The sequence below is a fragment of the Chiloscyllium plagiosum genome, unplaced genomic scaffold (assembly GCF_037043375.1).
Source record: "Chiloscyllium plagiosum isolate Xiang-an unplaced genomic scaffold, Cpla_swu_hap1 HiC_scaffold_46, whole genome shotgun sequence".
Taxonomy (NCBI): domain Eukaryota; kingdom Metazoa; phylum Chordata; class Chondrichthyes; order Orectolobiformes; family Hemiscylliidae; genus Chiloscyllium; species Chiloscyllium plagiosum.
The window spans coordinates 69,595,907-69,614,920 of record NW_028270184.1 but is presented as its reverse complement, the minus strand read 5'-3'; positions in this window follow the sequence as shown (position 1 = coordinate 69,614,920).

Here is a 19,014-nt window from a genome sequence, read left to right as displayed (position 1 = left end):
GAGACAGGTAAATTGATTAGCCAACGTCTTTAACCCAGGATCGTGGAGTCCATAACTAGATGGGATTGAGGTGCAGATGCAGAATGTGCTAGCAATTTTGTAAAGTGTAAACATAGGTAAGTCCCCTGGGCTGGATAGGATTTATCCTCGTATTCTCTGGAAAACCACGAAGGAGATTGTTAAGTTTTTGGCTTTGACCTTTATGTTGTCATTGTCTACTGGAATCGTGCCAGAAGGCTGGTGGCCAGCAAATGTTGTCCCTTTGTCCATTAAGGGAAGTAGAGACAACCTTGGTAAGTATATGCCTTTGAGCCTAACGTTGATTCTGGGTAAAGCGTTGCAAAGGCCTGTAAGAGACAGTATTTATAACCATCTGAAGATGAATAACTTGATGAGGGATAGTCAACATGCCTTTGTGAAGAGTAAGTCGTCCCTCAAAAACCTCTGAGTTCTCTGAGAAGGTGACCAAAGAGGTGTATGAGGGTAAAGCAGTTGACGTGTGTATATGGATTTCAGTAAAGCGTTTGTTAAGGTTCCCCACGGTAGACGATTGCAGACAATACAGAGGCATGGGATTGTGGGTAATTTTGCAGTTTGGATCAGAAATTAGCTCGATGAAAGAAGACAGGGTGTACTGGTTGATGGGAAATATTCATCCTGGAATTCAGTTACTAGTGGGTTACCGCCAGGATATGGTTTGGATTCACTGCTGCTTGTCATTTAATAAATGACTTGGATGAGGGCATTGAAGTTTGGGTCAGCAAATTTGCGGATGACACTAAGGTTGTTAGAGTTGTAGATAGTGATGAAGGATGTTGTAGGTGACACAGAGGCATACATTTGCTACAGAGCTGAACTGTATTAAACACCATTTCGCAAATGGTGTTTAATATGAAAATGTGTGAGGTGATTTACTTTGGAAGGAGTAACAGAAACACAGAGTACTGGACTAATGGTAAGATTCTTGGTAGTGTCAATGAACAGAGAGGTCTCTGTCCATGTACATTGATCCCTGAAAATTGCCACTCTGGTTGAGAAGTTTGTTCAGAAGGCATTCGGTGTGTTAGCTTTTATTGGTAGAGGAATTGAGTTTCAGAACAATGAGATCATGCTGCAGCTGTACGAAACTCGCGGGTGGCCACATAGTTCAGGTCTCTGCATTACAGGAAGGATGTGTAAGCTTTGGAAAGGGTTCAGAGGAGATTTACTGGGATGTTACATGGTCTGGAGGGAAGGTCTGACAAGGAAAGGCTGAGGGACTTGAAGCTGTTTTTGTTCCAGAGAAAAAGGTTGAGGCGAATGATTTGTGCCATATAAGATAAACAGAGAGTGAGATGGGTTGAGAGCCTTTTCCCTCGGATGGTGATGCCTAGCATGAGAGAAGATAGGTTTAAATTGAGGCGAGATAGACGTAGGAGAGATGTCAGAGATAGCTTCTTAACTCGGAGAGTCGTCAGGGTGTGGAAAACACTGCCTGCAACAGTAGTAGACTCACCAACTTTAAGGTCATTTAAATGTTCATTGGATAGGCATATGGGCGAGAATGGAAGTGTTGGCTCGATCGGCTAAAGATTGGTTTCAGGAGTTGGCAAAACATTGAGGGCCGAAGGGCCTGTAGTGCGCTGTCACGTTCTATGATCTAGAAGGCATAAGTATGAGGTGAAAGACCAAAGGAATTGGAGGAGATCATTTTCCACACAAAGGATGTTGCAGGTGTGTATTGAGCTTCCGGGGAAGTAGTAGAGAAAAGAACAATAGCAACATGTCAAATATATTTTGGCAGAAACACGGAGAGGAGATGGTTTGGAAGGATATGGGTCAAATGCAGGGAAACGTGTCTCAGTCAGCGACTCTGGTCAGCATGGACTGGTTGGTTCAATGAAACCGTTTCCGTGCTGCATGTCTCCAGTTCTTGGAGAGACTACCGAGATAACGTATGTTGTAGACACTGAAGCATGTTACAGCGATAGGGATGGTAGAATGGAATGCAGTACATTTCAAAAATGTGAAGCGACTATCGGGAAGGGAGGAGGTTCGAGTGGTAGGAATTGTTACAGGAATCAAAAATTATTGAAAGCATTGGACCACAAGACATGCCATAGATACAGTGTTGCAGAGTAGTGAGTCTTACTACAACAGAACTTAAAAAGGGGGCGGTGATTGAGCCTGGGGCTTTGGCTGTACTGTGCTTCCCCTCCAACACTGCATCTCTGTCATGTCGTGTTAACAGATGTTTGGAGTTACCTCATTGTTCTTTTCTCTGTGTTCTGTTGCTGAGCTTACCTCACTACAGGATGTATTGAAGGCTACAGATCTCTCTGCTCTGCGACTGACCACCTGCGTTCAATGAGGTGATGGATGAAACACCCCGCAATTGGGAAGTCTATTGAGTCAGGACATTTGTCAACACCGACAGGAGACAACGAAATAGACAGAATGGGAAATGAGATTGATGAAGTGAGGGTTACACATGGAGAATGGCAATGTGGCACACAGAGATCCGGAAAATCCCAAACTCCAGCACTGGCCTGTGCTGCCTCGTCTCTTCGAGGTGAACAATTTTGTTAGTTCAGGATCAGAAGTAGCTGCAATAGAGATAGAGAGAGATAGACAGAGACAGAGAGAGAGAGAAAGACACAGAGAGAGAGAGAGAGAGACAGAGAGAGAGAGAGAGAGAGACAGAAAGAGAGATAGAGTAATTGGACCCACACAGTGAGGGATACCATTTGAAGCGATATTATGTAATAATCCCAGAGTGCTGGAAGATGTCAGGATCACACAATTGTATTGGAAGAATGGGTTTTGCTTCATGATGCACTGGTATAACTGGTCATGAATGAGCAACAAGGGAGCAGGCAAAGTGATTGCCGATCAATAATTTTAAAAATGATAATTAACAATCCATCAATTAGCATGAATCCATTGCTGATGTACAAAAATCCAAACACGTCCTTTCGAGAAGGAAATCTGTCCATCCTAAAGTGGTCTGCATGACATAACCACAGCAAAATATTTGCCTCTCAAGACCCCTGAAATGGCCGAGCAAACTACTCAGCTAAAAGGCAGCGAGGGCTGGGCAAGAAAGGCTGGTCAGCCAGAGACACCAACATCGCATATCTGATTAAAAAATAATGCATTAGGACTGTGCTGGGACCAGTGTCCTGGCCAATCATGTTGGTAGATCTATGGACAGGGCTTTAAGCTGACAGAGAGGATGCAGGGACAGGGTTCAGGTGAAACGAGCTTTCGAAATCCAAAGAGAACATGTGAATCATCGGAACAGCATGGGGATCTGGCTGAAGACAAACAGAAATGAACAGAAAGGGACAGAGTAAACTAAAATTGTACATCAGTGAATAGGTTTGTGACAGGAGATTGTGGGAAAGAGTAACTTGTGTTTTTTTTTAATGGACAGCGTCGCTGCAATAAGGTAGATGGATTGGTGACACAGAGACAAAAGAGATTTAGAGAGGAGGGCGAACAAAAGTTTTCAATTGTTCACAACCAGGCAAAATGGGCAACGCGAACAATAATGAATAACAAAGGCATTACAGAGAAAAAAAAACATTTGGCCTCAGATCATGAAGTCGTATCAGTCTGAATGTAAATTCTGGCTACTACTTGCTATGGAGACAAGAAGCAGAACAGTTTTAGCCAGTGAACAACATTTATTGCTCATCACTGTATTAAACAGGAACTCATTGAAATTTTTGACAAAGGCATAATTCGAAATTCGTCCAATCTTGACAGTCACACTGACAATAGTAATATTGGAGGAGGAGTTCGGAGATTTTTTTTCAATGTTTCTTGGAATGAAACATTGTACAATTGGCTCGGGATGATACAATCTCAGACCGACTGTTGCGTGCTGAAACTTAGCGAATATGTCATGTAAGCTGGAGAGATCCTCCGGGAAATTGTGATAAAGTGCAGTTTAAATGAATATAACGTTTTAAAGTGAATCACAGAATGGGCAAGCTACAACTAAAAACAAAAACAGTCATTAACACGACTTTGAGAGGAGAACTGACCAAGTTAAACAGGCTAAGCAGACAGAAATATGTGTCTGTAAATGAACAGTGGAAAACATTTAAAGGAACAGTGTAAATCACTCAACAAAAGGAGACTGCATTGAAACAGACAAAACCTCAGCAATAAATTCCTATCATTCCTTCAATCAGGACAAAATGGATCGTATTAGATTATGATGCTGAGAAGTACTTAAAATTCAGAAGTGAGAGGGTGTTTTACGAGTACGTTTTAAAGGGATTGCATAGGATCTGCTTGCAGGAGGAGGGCATTGGAAAAGGGAATCATTAGCAGAGATTAATGACACGACAGGAACAGGGAGACGTGAAGGTCCTGGAGGTGCTGAGAGCGTTACAGAGAGTGATCAGGGTGGTGTTACAAAGTGCTTAGAGTGGTGTTACAAAGCCAGTACGAATTGCTGCAGCTGGAGGGGTTTGCACAAGTAGGGAGGGACATGTGTATTTTTATTTATTCATTCATGGGATGTGGGTGTCACTGCCTGGACTAGCATTCTTTGACCCCACTGCTAATTACTCAGAGAGCAGCTCAGAAACAGCCATATTGCTGTGCGTTTGGAGTCACATGTTAGCCAGACGAGATTTGAATGGCAGATGTCCTGCCCTCAAGCAGGTAAGTGAACCAGATGAGTTCTTCCTACTGATCAGCAATGCATTAATGGTAGCCCCACCAGTGCCTTGTTCAGATACAACATGACATCCTAACTCTTACTTTCCATGCTCTGCACAATGAAGGTAACCATCTCAAACGCCTGCTTCTCCAGCCTGTCTGCTTGTGACACCACATTCAAAGAATTGTGTACCTGCATCCCTGGGTCACTGCTTGACAACACTACCCAGGGCCCGAATATTGACTGTACAAGTCCCACCCTGGTTTGTTTCACCAAAATGGAGCACTTCACATTTACGTAATTAACTTAAAGTCCACACAGCCAGTCGCCCAAGGCTGGAATTGAAGCCAGTTCTCTAACGCTGTGAGGCTGCAATGCCAACTATTGAGTCAACCCTATATCTGATTACACAGAGCACTGCAGACATTAGACCAGGTCACAAAGTTCACTAGGAGGAGAATGTAGTTAGGGACATGAGAAGGTTACATAAATGGTGTACATGAGAGGGACTGGAGGAGGTTAACGCATTGGGAGTGCTATGGATTCTCGAGACAATTGGAGGTAGGGGCGGTTGGGGAAGACTGGATGAAGTTAGTCATATTCAGACTTGTACACACTGGGTAAGGTTACCAAGGCAAAAGTGAGGACTGCAGATGCTAGAAACCAAAGTTTAGATTAGAGTGGTGCTGGAAAAACACAGCAGATCAGGCAGCATCCGACAAGGGAAGTTACCGAGTTATCAAAAATTCTATGGACTGGCTGAGGATATAGACAGGGGCAATTGTGTAATGAAAGTTGTTACAACAATTGAGAGGATATTTCAGAAACGTGGATGGTTTTAGTGGCCGCAGGATGTTCGAGAGCTAGGAAGGCTAGGACTGACTGCAGGTGGTCAGAGGTAAGGAACATTGTAGAGATGGGAGTTAGTCACAGAGACCAAGAAGATTGAAGAGAGAGAGAGGGTAAGGTTACATATCTCGGGAGTGTTCGAATGGCTTCAGAACGTTACAAGAAATGAGGGTTGGCAAGAAATGCTCTTGGAACTGAACGAATTTTTACCGACTGTGAGGTGAAATGGATGATGTAATGTTAGAAGTAATGGGATGCTGTAGGACAGAATGGATGTGTGCTGTGGAGACTGGAGAAGGTTACAGTGACATCATGTGCTGGAGTTGCTGGAGGAAGGTACACAGATGGACTGGTCAGTCAGTCAGGGCTGGATGTTACAGACTGAGTGGGCTGTAGGTGCTGGACAAGGTGACAGACAGAAGGATTTTTGTAGCGGTTTGGCGATAGTCGTCATAACACTAGGTTTCAAAGTCATCTTTTGGAAAATGGATAGTGTAGAAGTGAAGAGGCCAGATCTGGGGAAGCCGCTTAATCATTAGAACATCAGTATCACTGGGCATTATCACTATCACGAGTCAGGGTCTGGCAAACACAGACTGGGAGGAATTATTTGCAGTTTGGGTCATATTCGGAAAGAGGCAGAACGTGAAAGTGATACAGTGAGAATTCAGGTCCAGTGTGCTCTTCGGTGAGTGAATCACAAAGGCAGTCACTCCAGCTCCAGTAACTGGTCAAGTGATATCGTGAGCTTGATGAAGGAAGTACAGTGTGATAGAAACAGGCGAAGCCCTTCGATAGTATAGCGAGTGCAAGGGGGTCCTTAAAATTAGGGGCAAAGAATGGGCATGAAATATCAATAGACAATAGGCAGTAGGTGCTCTCGTAGGCCATTCTACCCTTCGAGCCTGCACCACCATTCAGTATGATCATGGCTGATCATCCTTAATAAGAATCATGTTCCTGCCTTATCTCCATAACCCTTGATTCCACAATCCTTGAGAGCTCTATCCAACTCTTTCTTCAATGAATCATGAGACTGGGCCTCCACTTCCCTCTGGGGCAGAGCATTCCACACAGCCACCACTCTCTGGGTGAAGACGTTTCTCATCATCTCTGTTCTAAATGGTCTACCCCGTATTTTTAAGATGTATCCTCTGGTTCGGCACTCATCCAAAACATCCTTGGCCAATGTTCACAAAAAGACATGAGGGGCAAATTGTTACACAGAGTGCGGTTGAGTGCGGAATGAACTTCCTGAGGAAGGGGTGGACGTGGGTACAATTTCAACGTTTAAAGACATTTGGTTACGCACATGAATAGGAAACGTTTGGAGGGATATGGACCAGCAAGAAACAGCTGGGAAGAGTTTAGTTTGAATTGTGATTGATATCAACCTCAGGGTCAATTTGCATTCTGTCCAACTCTATAACAAGAATATGGTTTTGTTCCATTGTTTGAGAAAGGCTGCGATGGAAAGCCATGGAACTAAAGACCAGTTATCCCAATGTCAGTGGTGGGTTAATTGTGGAAGTGATTCTGCCAGATAGGAGTTACATGCATTTGGAATGGCAAGAATTGATGAAAGATAGTCTGCACAGCATTGTGCATACAAAGAAAGGTCTCACTTACTTGAATGCTTTTGTTGAAGTGGCGGCCATACATTGTCTACATTAATGTCAGAATGATATACTGTTTCATAAGGTGAGATCACATGGGATCAGGGAGAGCTAGGCAACTGGATAAAAAGTTGGCTTGACAGTAGGAGACAGAGGGTGGTGGGAGAACATTGTTGTTCAGACTAGAGGCCTGTGACCAGCAGTATGCTATAAGGATCGGACTGAGTCCACTGATGTGCATCATCTACATAAACTATTTGGTTGAGAATATAGAAGTCATTGTTAGTAATTTTATGGATGATCAAATTAATGGATGGAATGAGCAGTGAATATGGTTATCAAAGGGGATCTTTACCAAGTGGGCCAGTGGGCCAAGCAATGAAGATGGAGTTGAATTCAGTTGGTGGATTTTGTTAAGACAAACCATGTCGGACTAACAGAGTTCATAGCAGGGCTCTGGGCAGTGTTATCAAAGAGAGAGACACCAAGGGGTGCAGTTACATTGTTCCTTGGAAGTGACATCACGGGGGACAGGGTGGGGAATGCAGCATTTGGCACATTTACCCTCATTGGCCAGCACTTTGATGCACAGGTCGGAGATATTTGTAACAATGTCCTAAATATTTCCCTTGAACAGAGGTGGCTACTGGGTGACCTTATCAAGGTTTACAAAATCTTGTGGGCCCTGAGTGAGGTGAATAGCCAAGGGTCGATGAGTCTAAAACTAAAAAATATAAACGGGAGGTGAGAGAGCAAGGATTTAAAGAAGGAATTGAAGGACAACATTATCCACAGAGGATGTTGCATAGACGGAACGGACTGGCAGAGGAAATGGGAGAAACATGTACAATTGCAACAAGGAAAATACGATTGAGCATATACATGGAGAGGAGAGGTTTTGAACAGATATGGGCCATTCGCAGGCAAAAGCGAGTCATTCAGTTTGGGAAACGTGGTCCGCATGGATCAGTTGGACATAAGTTTCTGTTTCCGTGCTGCATGACTCTGTCTCCAGTTACTGGAGGACGAGACTACTGAGATAAGGCATGTTGTAGACACTGAAGCAAGTTACAGCGATAGGGATAGTAGTCTGGAATGCAGCACATTTCAAATATGTGGAGGGACTATCGGAAAGGGAGGAAGTTACCGTGAGTGGAACTGATTTAGTTGTTACACATGTTTCAAGACTCTGGTCGATGATACATGCCATAGATACGGTGTTGGAGAGGGAGCACAGAGCAGAGAAATCCCAGGCAGCATCTACACCCTCTTGTGAGAGGCCTGCTTATCTCCTCTGTTGTACCGATGCTCACGAAATCAGCACAGGCTTAGATTGATAGCTGTGCTGTCTTACTACAACATAAAGTGGAGGAAGAGATTGATCATTGGGTGTGTCTGTAAAATGCTCTCCCTCTAGCACTGTATCTATGTGATGTCTTGTTAGCCGCTGTTTGGAGCCCTATCATTGCACTCTGCTCTGAGCACTGTGAGTCATCTTACCTCACTGCAGGACTTATTAAAGGTTCCAGATCACCCTGCCCTTTGTCTCTCTGGCTGACCAAACATCTTCAAAATGGTGATGGACGAGGAACTCGGCAGCCTGTAGTCTTTGGAGTCCAGAACTTCCTGAGTATCTAAAGGAGACAGATACATAGACAGAATGAGAAATTAGGAAGGAGGTAAAAACAATAACTGCAGATGCTGGAAACCAGATTCTGGATCAGTGGTGCTGGAAGACCACAGTAATTCAGGCGCTGCTCGTTGGATGCTGCCTGAATTGCTGTGCTCTTCCAGCACCACTGGTCCAGAGGATGAGTAATTAGACTGCTGTAGTGTGGGTTACAACACAGGTCTGGAAAATCCAGGTCTCCATCCCTGACCTGTGCTACTGCATCTCTCTGGAGTGGAGAATTTTGTTGGCTCAGGACCTGGAGAAACTGCAAGAGCGAGAAACACTGACAGAGCCAGCAATTAGACCCACACACTGAGGGATACCACATGGAACGAGACTGAGTGATAGCACTAGTTTTCAGAATGATTTCAGGATCAAACACGTTTGTAGGAAGAACGGACTTAGCTTCATTATATACTGGTATCAGTGATCAGCGATGAGCAAACAGTCAGTAGGCGAAGTGATGGCTCAGTGGTATTATTGCTAGAGCATGCATCTCAAATCTCAGCTAATGTTCAGGGGAGACAGGTTTGAATCTCACCATCAGAAATGGAGAAAATTGAAATCATTTTTTTTTTTTAAATTGTAATTAACAATCGATAAATACGTATGAGACCATTGCTGAAGTACAAATAAATCCCAAACACTTGTCCTTTCGATAAGGACATCTGCCCATCCTCACTTGGTCTGCACGACATACCCACAGCAAAGTGTTTGCCTCTCAATTACCCTCTGAAATGGCCGAGAAAGCTACTCAGTTCAAGGGCAGCTAGGGATGGGAAAGAAGGGCTGGTCAAACAGAGACACCCACATCTCACACCACGTTTAAAAAAATCTATTGGAATGGTCCAACCGGTACTGTGATGGGACCAGTGTCCTGGGAAATCATGTCGCAGGTTTATGAGCAGGGCCTTAAAATGACAGTGAGGGTGCAGAGACAAGGTTCAGGTGAAAGGAGCTTTACAAATGCAAAGAGAAAATGTGAAGCATCCGTGCAGATGAAAGGAACAGGTTGGGACAAAGCTGCACTAAAGCAGCACATTGTCGAATTGGTTTGTGACAGGAAATTGTGGGAAAAAGGAGCATTATGTTCTATTGTCGAATGGAAAAAGTCTCATCAATAAGGTAGATTGATTTGTGACAAAGAGAAAAAAGATATTTAGACAGCAGGGAGACGTGTTTACAGGGCGAACAAAAATATTTAATGGTTCACAACCTTGGGCAAATGCAATCAAAATGGGCAACGCTAACTGTAATGGATAACAAAGGCATTACAGAGAAAGCATCTGGCCGCAGATCATGAAGTAAAGTCAGTCTGAATGTACGTTCTGGCTACTACTTGCCAAGGAAACAAGTAGCAAAATAGTTTTAGCCACCGAAAAGCATTCCATTGCTCATCACTGCATTAAACAGGAAGTCGTTGGAATTTTAAAAAATAAACACATTGTGATAATTTGGGGAAACTTCAATATTCGTATAATCTGGGATAATGACATTAATAACAGTGATATTAGAAGGGGAATGCGGAGATTGTTCATCAGTGTATCTTTGAATAACACATTGTGCAACTGGCTCGGGATATAACTAACTCAGATCGCCCGTTGTGTGATGAAACTTAGTGAATGAGTAATGTCACCTGGAGAAATCCTCTGGGAAATTTTGATGAAGTGTAGTTTAAAGAAATATAAACTTTTAATATGATTCACAGAAAGGACAAGCTACAACTGGAAACAAATATAGCCAATGACACGAGTTTGACAGGAGAACTGACAAAGAAAAAGAAGCTAAACAGATCGAAACATGTTTCTGCAAATGAACAGTGGAAAACATTTGAAGGAACAGTGTAAAACATTCAACAAAAGATATTCCACTGGAACAGACACACCTCAGCAAGAAATCCCCATCTATCCCTCACTCAGGACAAAATGGATCATATTCGATTATGAGGCTGAGAAGGTCACCAAAAAGTACTTAAATCCTGAAGTGAGAGAGTGTTTTATGAGTAAGTTTTAAAGGGATTGAAAAAGGTCTGCTAGCAGAAGGAGAGCAGTGGGAAGGGGAATCATTGACACGACAAGAACAGCGAGAGGTGACGGTGCTGGAGGGGATGAGAGAATTACAGAGAGTGGTCAAGGCCAGAAAAATGTTAGAAGGCCAGTACGATTTGCTGCAGCTGGATGTGTTCGCAGAGGTAGAAAATAGACAATAGACAATAGGTGCAGTCGTAGGCCAGTCAGCCCTTCGAGCCTGAACCGCCATTCAATATGATCATGGCTGATCATTCCTAATCAGAATCCTTTTCCTGCCTTATCTCCATAACCCTTGAATCCACTATTTTTGAGATCTCTATCCAACTCTTTCTTAAATGAATCCAGACACTGGGCCTCCACTGCCCTCTGGGGCAGAGCATTCCACACAGACACCACTCTCTGGGTGAAGGAGTTACTCCTCATCTTTGTCCTAAATGGTCTACCCCATATTTTTAAGTTGTGTCCTCTGGTTCAGCACTCACCCCTCAGCGGAAACATGTTTCCTGCTGCCAGAGTGTCGAATCCTTTCATAAACATATATGTCTCAATCAGATCCCCTCTCAGTCTTCTAAACTCAAGGGTATACAATCCCAGTTTTTCAGTTTTTCAGTGTAAGGTAATGCCGCCATTCCAGGAATTGACCTCGTGAGCTACGCTGCACTCCCTCAATAGCCACAATGTCTTTCCTCAAATTTGGACACCAGAAGTGCACACAGTATTCCAGGTGTGCTCTCACCAGGGCCCTGTACAGCTGCAGAAGAACCTCTTTGCTTCTGTACTCAATCCCTCTTGTTATGAAGGCCAGCATGCTATAAGCCTTCTTCACTACCTGCTGTACCTGCATGCTTGCCTTCATTGACTGGTGTACAATAACACCCATATCTCTCTGTCCTGCCCCTTTGCCTAAATTGATTCCATTGAGGTAGAAATCTGCCTTACTGTTCTTGCCACCAAAGTGGATAACCATATATTTATCCACATTAAACTGCATCTGCTATGCATCTGCCCACTCACCTAACTTGTCCAGTTCACCTTGTAATCTCCTAACATCCTCATCACATTTCACCCGGTCACCCACCTTTGTATCATCAGCAAATTTGCTAATGTTATTGCGGATACCATCTTCTATATCATTAACATATATTGTAAAAAGCTGTGGTCCCAGCACGGATCCCTGCGGTACCCCATTGGTCACTGCCTGCCATTCCGAAATTGAGCCGTTTATCACTACACTTTGTTTCCTATCAGCCAACCAATTTTCAAAACAATCTAGTACTTTGCCCCCAATATCATGCGCCCTACTTTTACTCACTAACCTCCTCTGTGGGACTTTATCAAAAGCTTTCTGAAAGTCCAGATACACAACATCTATTGGATCTCCCTCGTCCATTTTCAGAGTTACATCCTCAAAAAATTCAAGAAGATTAGTCAAGCATGATTTTCCCTTCATAAATCCATGCTGACTCTATCCTATCCTGTTACTACTATCCAGTTGTGCCGTAATTACATTCTTTATAATACACTCCATCATCTTTCCCACCACTGAGGTCAGACAAACTGGTCTATAATTTCCTGCTTTCTCTCTCCCACCTTTCTTAAAAAGTGGTATAACATTAGCCACTCTCCAATCCTCAGGAACCGACCCCGAAGCTATCCAACTCTGGAAAATAATCACCAACGCATCCACGATTTCCCGAGCCACCTCCTTCAGTACCCTGCGATGCAGACCATCAGGCCCCGGAGACTTATCAACCTTCAGACCAACAGTCTCTCCAACACCAAATCCTGGCAAATATAAATTCCCTTAAGTTCAGGTCCTTCAGCCACTGTTACCTCAGGGAGATTGCTTGTGTCTTCCCCAGTGAACACAGATCTGAAGTACCCATTTAATTCCACTGCCATTGCTTTGTTCCCGGTAATATATTCCTCTGTTTCTGTCTTCAAGGTCCCAATTTTAGTCCTAACATTTTTTTTTGCCTTGCACATACCTAAAAAAGCTTTTACTATCCTCCTTTATATTATTGGCCAGTTTACCTTGGTACCTCATTTTTTTATCTACGTATTTCCTTCTTAGTAATACTATGTTGCTCTTTAAAAGCTTCCCAATCCTCAGATTTCCTACTTATGTTTGCTATGTTATACTTTTTTCTCTTTTAACTTTATATGTTTCTTAACTTCCCTCGTCAGCCACGGCCACCCATATCTCCTCCTGGGATCTTTCTTCCTTTTTGGAATGAACTGATCCTGCAACTTCTGCATTATACACAGAAATATCCGCCATTGTTCCTCCACGGTCATCCCTGCTAAGGTATTGCACCATTGAACTTTGGCCAGCTCCTCCCTCATAGCTCCATAGTTCCCTTTATTCAACAGAAGGACTGTCACTTCCGACTGTACGCTCTCCCTCTCAAATTGCAGACTGAAGCTTAATGAATTATGGTCACTACTTTCAAATGGCTCCTTCACTTCGAGGTTTCTGACCAATTCCGGTTCGTTACACAATACCAGATCCAGAATTGCCTTCTCCCTGGTCGGGTCCAGCACTAGCTGCTCGAAGAATCCACCTCTGAGGCACTCCACAAAGTCTCTTTCTTGAGGTTCAATAGCATCCTGATTCTCCCAGTCTACCTGCATGTTAAAATCCCCCATAACAACTGTAGTAACATCATTACGACAGGCCAATTTCAGCTCCTTATTCAACTTACATCCGACATCGAGACTCCTGTTTGGGGGCCTGTCGATAACTCCCAAGAGGGTCTTTTTACCCTTAGGATTTCGCAGCTCTATCCACACTGACTCTACATCCCCTGACTCTAGGTCCCCCCGCGCAAAGGACTGAATATCCTCCCTTACCAACAAGGCCACCCCACCCCCTCTGCCCGTCAGTCTGTCCTTACGAAAGCACGTGTAGGCTTGAATATTCATTTCCCAGGCCATGTCCACTTGAAGCCACGTCTCAGTTATCCCCACAATATCGTATCTGCCCATTTCCAAAAGAGCCTCAAGCTCATCCATCTTATTTCTAATGCTTTGTGCATTCATGCATAGTATTTTTAATTTGTTACTGCTCTCACCCTTCCCATCAACCCCTATTTCACGCAACCTTACAGCATGATACCTTTCCGAGTTTTCTGCCTCATTGATAGAGTTGTCTTTCTTGACTTCTCTTGTTCTAACTTTCTCCTCAATTTCCTTTATAAACATCTAGTTTGTTCCCTCCCCCCCGCTACTTAGTTTAAATGTAGTAGAAAACCTGCCTTCCGGAATGCTGGTCCCAAACCTATTAAGGTGAAAACCGTCTCTCTTGTAGAATTTGTGCTGACCACAAAATATACCCCAGTGATCCAATAACTTAAATCCTTGCTTCCTGCACCAGTTCCCCAACCACACGTTCAAGTCCATTATCTCCCTGTTTCTGGCCACACCAGCGCGAGGAACTGGAAGCAAACCGGAGATAACCTCCTTGGACATCCTCCTTTTCAGCCTTCTTCCTAGTTCTCCGAAGTCTAGCTGTAGTATGTTCCTCCTCTTCTTTCCGACCTCATTTGTGCCGTCATGTACCACCACCTCTCGGTCTTCACCCTCATCCTTGAGGATCTCGTGCCCTCTGTCCGCGATGTATTTCACCATGGCACCAAGAAGGCAACACACCATCCTTATATCCCTTCTGCTGTCACAAAAACCCCAGTCAGTTCCTCTCACCTTGGAGTCCCCTATTACTACGGCTCTGTGCGATGTCCGACTCTTCCGCTCTGCCTCTGCGCCAACTTTTGATTGACAGACCTGGCCGCCTTGCGAACTGGCAGTGTCATCAGTCTCTATTGTTTCCAAAAGCTTCAACTTGTTCCTGCTTGTACATCTCCCAGGGTCTCTTGCACCTGTCTCCTCTCTGCCTTCCTCATCGTCTGCTCTCGTCTACTCTCTTCTGGCATGATTGGTGAAATAACTCACCTACTCTAATTGCAATTACTTACCTTCCAGACCGGCTTTGCACTCCGCCTGAACTTCCGCCCAGCTCCCGCTGCTCTCTGCTGCGAAGAAAAGTTAAACGGGACCTGAGGCACATTTCCCACACAGACAGGTGTGCGTGTATGCAATTGGCGACCAGAGGAAGCGGAGGAAGCCAGGACACTCAAAAGGTTTCAAAGGCAACCGGAGGAGTTTCTGGGTCGGAAGGGTTCAGAGGGATAGGGGCCAAGTGCTGGGAAGTGGGACTTGTTTAATTTTGGCTATGTGGTCAGCATGGACGACATCCACAAAGACTCTGTTTCCACGCTGTGTGCCCCAATAACGTTGTGTTACTTACACCGGCTTGAAAGGATTACTTTTAGCAGGGCTTGCCATCGCTCTCTGCGGCTGGTCACCGGAAAGATAGCATTGTGAAACACTGCAGATCCAAAAGACTTTCTTACTTTTGCTCCGACTGACCATACTCCGTGAAATATTCCCGGATCCTCAGTTGAGGAGGTTTGCTGCTGGACGTTACTTCACAAATGGTGTTATCTTGTAATGTATTGAGCGAATGGCAAAACAGTCAGCATTTAACACGGAACAGAAACAAAACTGACAAAGCAAATGCATTTTTCAGACACAGCGAACGCTGAATGTGATACAGACCGTGAGCATGAGCCATAAACTAATTTCACAACTAATAGCAGGGCAATTCCAAACTACTCTTTCAAAAATACTGCAGCGTTAGTGCACCACCACTTCCCAGAAAGTGCTGAAAAGAGAGGACGAAACAACACAACAAGAATGGGCCATAAAAAGTGAAGTTCACCAAAGACAGTCTCGATTAGATTACCTTTCCCTTCTAATGACTGCAGGACAGAAATGAAGGAAACTTAAGACCATGTAACATTGTCACTCATTGGAAACATTTCCCTTTCGTCAGAACACCAAATAACGACGAGTAGAGTCACTGCAGGACTATGTTTCACGACAGCAATGAAGTAACAGTCTGGTTTTGGTTCCAGTGAAAGCTGAACTCGCGTGGAACGAAACAACAGCAGTAGAGCCTGCGATTTTCGGTGGGGGAGGTGACCACCGCATGGACTGTGATACATTTGAGGGTGTTTGCACTCGCCAGCACTGCATTCAACTCTCCAATATCGCTGCTTTTAGCTTGGCTTTGACCAGACCACAATAACACGCTGCAGCAGTGGGATTCAAACCTACGCCCGCCCGCTGAACAGGAACCGGAATCCCGCGGCATAGGCCGCTTGGCCACGGTACAGAGGCCTGTTTTTGCCCCATTTGTGATATGTGCTGTTTCTGATCCGCTTTGTCAACATCGCCGTGGCCTAACTCCTTACATTCTGTTGCTCAAACTGTGATTCCAATGTGAATCACAAATGTGTCACAAACCACCTTAGATGTGCTGGCTCTCCACGGAGATAAATGTGTTTCTGTTTTGGTATCATTCTCTTGCCTTCTTCCTGTAACTCTGCACACTTTCACTTTCAACATTAATATCGAATTCGTTTCTTAAATAACTCGATTGAAACTGCCTCTTTGTCAATTTCAGGCAGTGGTTTACAGACACTAACCACTCGCTATATGAAAACGTTTCTCCTCATGTACATTTTTCTTCTTTTACTAATGACTTCAGAACTCTGCTGAATTGTTCCCGATTCTTTCAGGCGTGGGCAACGTTCTCGCTTATTTCCTCTGTCTATCCCACTCATGTCTTGGAATGTTTTAACAAGGCCAGCTGTCGGCCTTCTGCTCTCCAAGAAGAACTGCCCAAAACTTACAAATCACCTTTAGCATTGACATTCCTCATACACCACACCATTGCCATTAACCTGTTCAGCGCTGTTTCCAATCATTTCATGTCCCCACTTCCTCAAATTTCACACGCAGAACTGTGCAAACAACCAAGATGGTGGATTTATTCAGAACGGGATTGTGTGGTGAGCATCCTGAAACACTTGTTTCACTTTCACCATATGTGATACTGTGCCATGCCTACTAAAACGACTCTTCCTACTCCAGAATTCGACGTTATTTCAAGAGTGGCAACTTCCTGATTTACACCTTTTTTTTAGCGAATAGCTGATAGGACGACCGGGCAAAAGTGAAATCAAACGACCAAGGCTCGATGGCGACTTCAAGTAAGACATTCTCAGATGCCAGTATTAACACAAGCTGTTGAGTGAAGATCATGCCCCAGATAAGTGGCATTCTTACGTTTCCAAAACCAAATCAGCTCAGATACAACAATATTTTACTTTGATCTCGGGTTTCTAAGCACCAAAGTCTTTGAAGAATATCAATCCGTCTCCTTGTTCACGGGACAGTGCTGTTTAACCCTTCCGCTTGGACTCCATCGGCAGAGTATTCAGTTATTTCCCTCCACCTGCAAGCAGTGTGAGGGAAGGCAAACGTGGATTTGCTATCATCAGCAGAGCCAGTTCCATCAAGTGCTGGAAATCAGCAACTTTGATTGTGAACTTTCTGTAAATATTATTTATCTGAGAGAGTGATAAAGATGTTGAGCTGTTGGGAAAGACAGAATGTACTCCGGATTGTCTACCCTCAAGTAAATTAATGTGAGGGCATTTTTGTGCAATCTGTTTGCTGTTCAGAGTCCATCTTCACACAGCAATCCTGCAGAAAGGCTTTTGCAACAGTGACATCGGTTTCTTTCCTGCAATTGGGCAGCAGTTAACACCTGAGCCCCAGCTGTCCTAGATGAAGAGAATGCAAATGAAACCCTCAGACACTGAGAGTCATCCCCACGGTCCTGAGCTGTGGAGCTGTAGACAGTCTAACGCGGAAGGGAGGATTAACAATGAGACATTATTTCACCATCAGCCACACTGTCCCAGAGAGAGGACGAGGGGCAGCATCAACGTGTGGCATCACTCACTCGCTTCAGAAGCTGTTCAGGTAAAAACAATGACTGCAGATGCTGGAAACCAGATTCTGGATCAGTGGTGCTGGAAGAGCACAGCAATTCAGGCAGCATCCGAGGAGCTTCGAAATCGACGTTTCGGGCAAAAGCCCTTCATCAGGAATAAAGGAAGAGAGCCTGAAGCGTGGAGAGATAAGCTAGAGGAGGGTGGGGGTGGGGATAGAGTAGCATAGAGTACAATAGGTAAGTGGGGGAGGAGATGAAGGTGATAGGTCAGGGAGGAGAGGGTGGAGTGGATAGGTGGAAAAGGAGCTGGGCAGGTCGGACAAGTCCGGACAAGTCAAGGGGACAGTTTTGCTGGAGGTTAGAAACTAGGATGAGGTGGGGGAAGGGGAAATGAGGAAGCTGTTGAAATCCACATTGATGCCCTGGGGTTGAAGTGTTCCGAGGCGGAAGATGAGGCGTTCTTCTTCCATGCGTCTGGTGGTGAGGGAGCGGCGGTGGAGGAGGCCCAGCAGCTCCATGTCCTCGGCAGAGTGGGAGGGGGAGTTGAAATGTTGAGCCACGGGGCGGTTTGGTTGATTGGTGCGGGTGTCTCGGAGATGTTCCCTAAAACGCTCTGCTAGGAGGCGCCCAGTCTGCCCAATGTAGAGGAGACCGCATCGTGAGCAACGGATACAATAAATGATATTAGTGGATGTGCAGGTAAAACTTTGATGTATGTGGAAGGCTCCTTTAGGGCCTTGGACGTAGGTGAGGGAGGAGGTGTGGGCACAGGTTTTACAGTTTCTGCGGTGGCAGGGGAAAGTGCCAGGATGGGAGGGTGGGTCGTAGGGGGGCATGGACCTGACCAGGTAGTCACGGAGGGAACGGTCTTTGCGGAAGGCGGAGAGGGGTGGGGAGAGAAATATATCTCTGGTGGTGGGGTCTGTTTGGAGGTGGCGGAAATGTCAGCAGATGATTTGGTTTATGCGAAGGTTGGTAGGGTGGAAGGTGAGCACCAGGGGCGTTCTGCCCTTGTTGCGGTTGGAGGAGTTGGGTCTGAGGGCGGGGTTGTGGGATGTGGATGAGATGCGTTGGAGGGCATCTTTAACCACGTGGGAAGGGAAATTGTGGTCTCTAATGAAGGATGCCATCTGGTGTGTTCTATGGTGGAACTGCTCCTCCTGGGAGCAGATACGGCGGAGGCGGAGGAATGGGGAATACGGGATGGCATTTTTGCAAGAGCTAGGGTGGGAAGAGGTGTAATCCAGGTAGCTGTGGGAGTCGGTGGGTTGTAAAAAATACCAGTGTCAAGTCGGTCGTCACTGATGGAGATGTAGAGGTCCAGG